Source organism: Mustelus asterias, unplaced genomic scaffold, assembly GCF_964213995.1.
Source record: "Mustelus asterias unplaced genomic scaffold, sMusAst1.hap1.1 HAP1_SCAFFOLD_3754, whole genome shotgun sequence".
Classification (NCBI taxonomy): Eukaryota; Metazoa; Chordata; class Chondrichthyes; order Carcharhiniformes; family Triakidae; genus Mustelus; species Mustelus asterias.
The window spans coordinates 15001-18093 of NW_027593699.1; positions in this window are offsets into that span (position 1 = coordinate 15001).

Sequence of the window (3093 nt, forward strand, 5' to 3'; positions counted from 1 at the left end):
GAGCATGGAGTGTGTAGTAAGGGCGTGTTTCTGCCTGTGCCTTGACCCTAACCCTAACCCGAACCCTAACCCTAACCGCGGGTGCGGGGGGTTGAACAAACACCGGGGAAGCCATTAACCACCAGCGGGGAGTACATTAAGCAGTTGCCCTTAGTCTCAGGAGCAGCGGGGAACAGATTATCCAACAGCCGGGAAAACATTCACCAACTTCGGGGGAAAACATGAACGAAATATCGGGAAGACATGAACCAACGGCAGGCAAAACACTGGGGAAGCCAGGAACCAACAACGGGGAGTACACTAAGCAGCTGCCCTTAGTCTCAGGAGTAGCGGGGAAGAGATTAAGCAGCAGCCGGGAAAAGATCAGCCAACCGCGGGGGAACTCATTAACCAGTGTCGTGGGAACGCATTAACCAGTTTCGTGGGAACTCATTAACCAGTTTCGGGAAAACTTCCACCAAAGGCGGGGAAAGCATCAACCAACGGCGGGGAAGCCATTGTCCAACAGGGGGGGGGGAGCACATCAAGCAGCTGCCCTTAGTCTCAGGAGCAGCGGGGAAGAGATTAAGCAGCAGCCGGGAAAAGATCAGCCAACCGCGGGGGAACTCATTAACCAGTTTCGTGGGAACTCATTAACCAGTTTCGGGAAACCGTCCACCTAAGGCGGGGAAAACATCAAACAACGGCGGGGAAGCCATTGTCCAACAGGGGGGAGCACATTAAGCAGCTGCCCTTAGTATCAGGAGCAGCGGGGATCAGATTAAGCAACAGCCGGGAAAAGATCAGGAAACCGCGGGGGAACTCATTAACCAGTTTCGTGGGAACTCATTAACCAGTTTCGGGAAAACATCAACCAAAGGCGGGGAAAGCATCAACCAACGGCGGGGAAGCCACTGTCCAACAGTGGGGAGCACATTAAGCAGCTGCCCTTAGTCTCAGGAGCAGCGGGGATCAGATTAAGCAACAGCCTGGGAAAAGATCAACCAACCGCGGGGGAACTCATTAACCAGTTTCCTGGGAACTCATTAACCAGTTTCGTGGGAACTCATTAACCAGTTTCGGGAAAACCTCCACCAAAGGCGGGGAAAGCATGAACCAACGGCGGGGAAGCCATTGTCCAACCGGGGGGAGCACATTAAGCAGCTGCCCTTAGTATCAGGAGCAGCGGGGTACAAATGAACCAGCAGCGGGGAAAACAACTTCGTGGGAACTCATTAACCAGTTTCGTGGGAACTCATTAACCAGTTTCGGGGGAACTCATTAACCAGTTTCGGGAAAACTTCCACCAAAGGCGGGGAAAGCATCAACCAACGGCCGGGAAGCCATTGTCCAACAGTGGGGAGCACATTAAGCAGCTGCCCTTAGTATCAGGAGCAGCGGGGATCAGATTAAGCAACAGCCGGGAAAAGATCAGCCAACCGCGGGGGAACTCATTAACCAGTTTCCTGGGAACTCATTAACCAGTTTCGTGGGAACTCATTAACCAGTTTCGGGAAAACCTCCACCAAAGGCGGGGAAAGCATGAACCAACGGCGGGGAAGCCATTGTCCAACCGGGGGGAGCACATTAAGCAGCTGCCCTTAGTATCAGGAGCAGCGGGGATCAGATTAAGCAACAGCCGGGAAAAGATCAGCCAACCGCGGGGGAACTCATTAACCAGTTTCCTGGGAACTCATTAACCAGTTTCGGGAAAACTTCCACCAAAGGCGGGGAAAACATGCACCAACGGCGGGGAAGCCTTTGTCCAACAGGGGGGAGCACATTAAGCAGCTGCCCTTAGTATCAGGAGCAGCGGGGTACAAATGAACCAGCAGCGGGGAAAACAGCTTCGTGGGAACTCATTAACCAGTTTCGGGGGAACTCATTAACCAGTTTCGGGAAAACGTCCACCAAAGGCGGGGAAAACATCAACCAACGGCGGGGAAGCCATTGTCCAACGGGGGGGAGCACATTAAGCAGCTGCCCTTAGTATCAGGAGCAGCGGGGAACAGATTAAGCAACAGCCGGGAAAAGAACAGCCAACCGCGGGGGAACTCATTAACCAGTTTCGTGGGAACTCATTAACCAGTTTCGTGGGAACTCATTAACCAGTTTCGGGAAAACGTCCACCAAAGGCGGGGAAAACACCAACCAACGTCGGGGAAGCCTTTGTCCAACAGTGGGGAGCACATTAAGCAGCTGCCCTTAGTATCAGGAGCAGCGGGGATCAGATTAAGCAACAGGAGGGAAAAGATCAGCCAACCGCGGGGGAACTCATTAACCAGTTTCGTGGGAACTCATTAACCAGTTTCGGGAAAACTTCCACCAAAGGCGGGGAAAACATGCACCAACGGCGGGGAAGCCATTGTCCAACAGGGGGGAGCACATTAAGCAGCTGCCCTTAGTATCAGGAGCAGCGGGGTACAAATGAACCAGCAGCGGGGAAAACAACTTCGTGGGAACTCATTAACCAGTTTCGTGGGAACTCATTAACCAGTTTCGGGAAAACGTCCACCAAAGGCGGGGAAAGCATCAACCAACGGCGGGGAAGCCATTGTCCAACAGTGGGGAGCACATTAGGCAGCTGCCCTTAGTATCAGGAGCAGCGGGGATCAGATTAAGCAACAGCCGGGAAAAGAACAGCCAACCGCGGGGGAACTCATTAACCAGTTTCGTGGGAACTCATTAACCAGTTTCGTGGGAACTCATTAACCAGTTTCGGGAAAACGTCCACCAAAGGCGGGGAAAACATGCACCAACGGCGGGGAAGCCATTGTCCAACAGGGGGGAGCACATTAAGCAGCTGCCCTTAGTATCAGGAGCGGCGGGGATCAGATTAAGCAACAGCCGGGAAAAGATCAACCAACCGCGGGGGAACTCATTAACCAGTTTCGTGGGAACTCATTAACCAGTTTCCTGGGAACTCATTAACCAGTTTCGGGAAAAATTCAACCAGAGGCGGGGAAAGCATCAACCAACGGCGGGGAAGCCTTTGTCCAACAGGGGGGAGCACATTAAGCAGCTGCCCTTAGTATCAGGAGCAGCGGGGTACAAATGAACCAGCAGCGGGGAAAACAGCTTCGTGGGAACTCATTAACCAGTTTCGGGGGAACT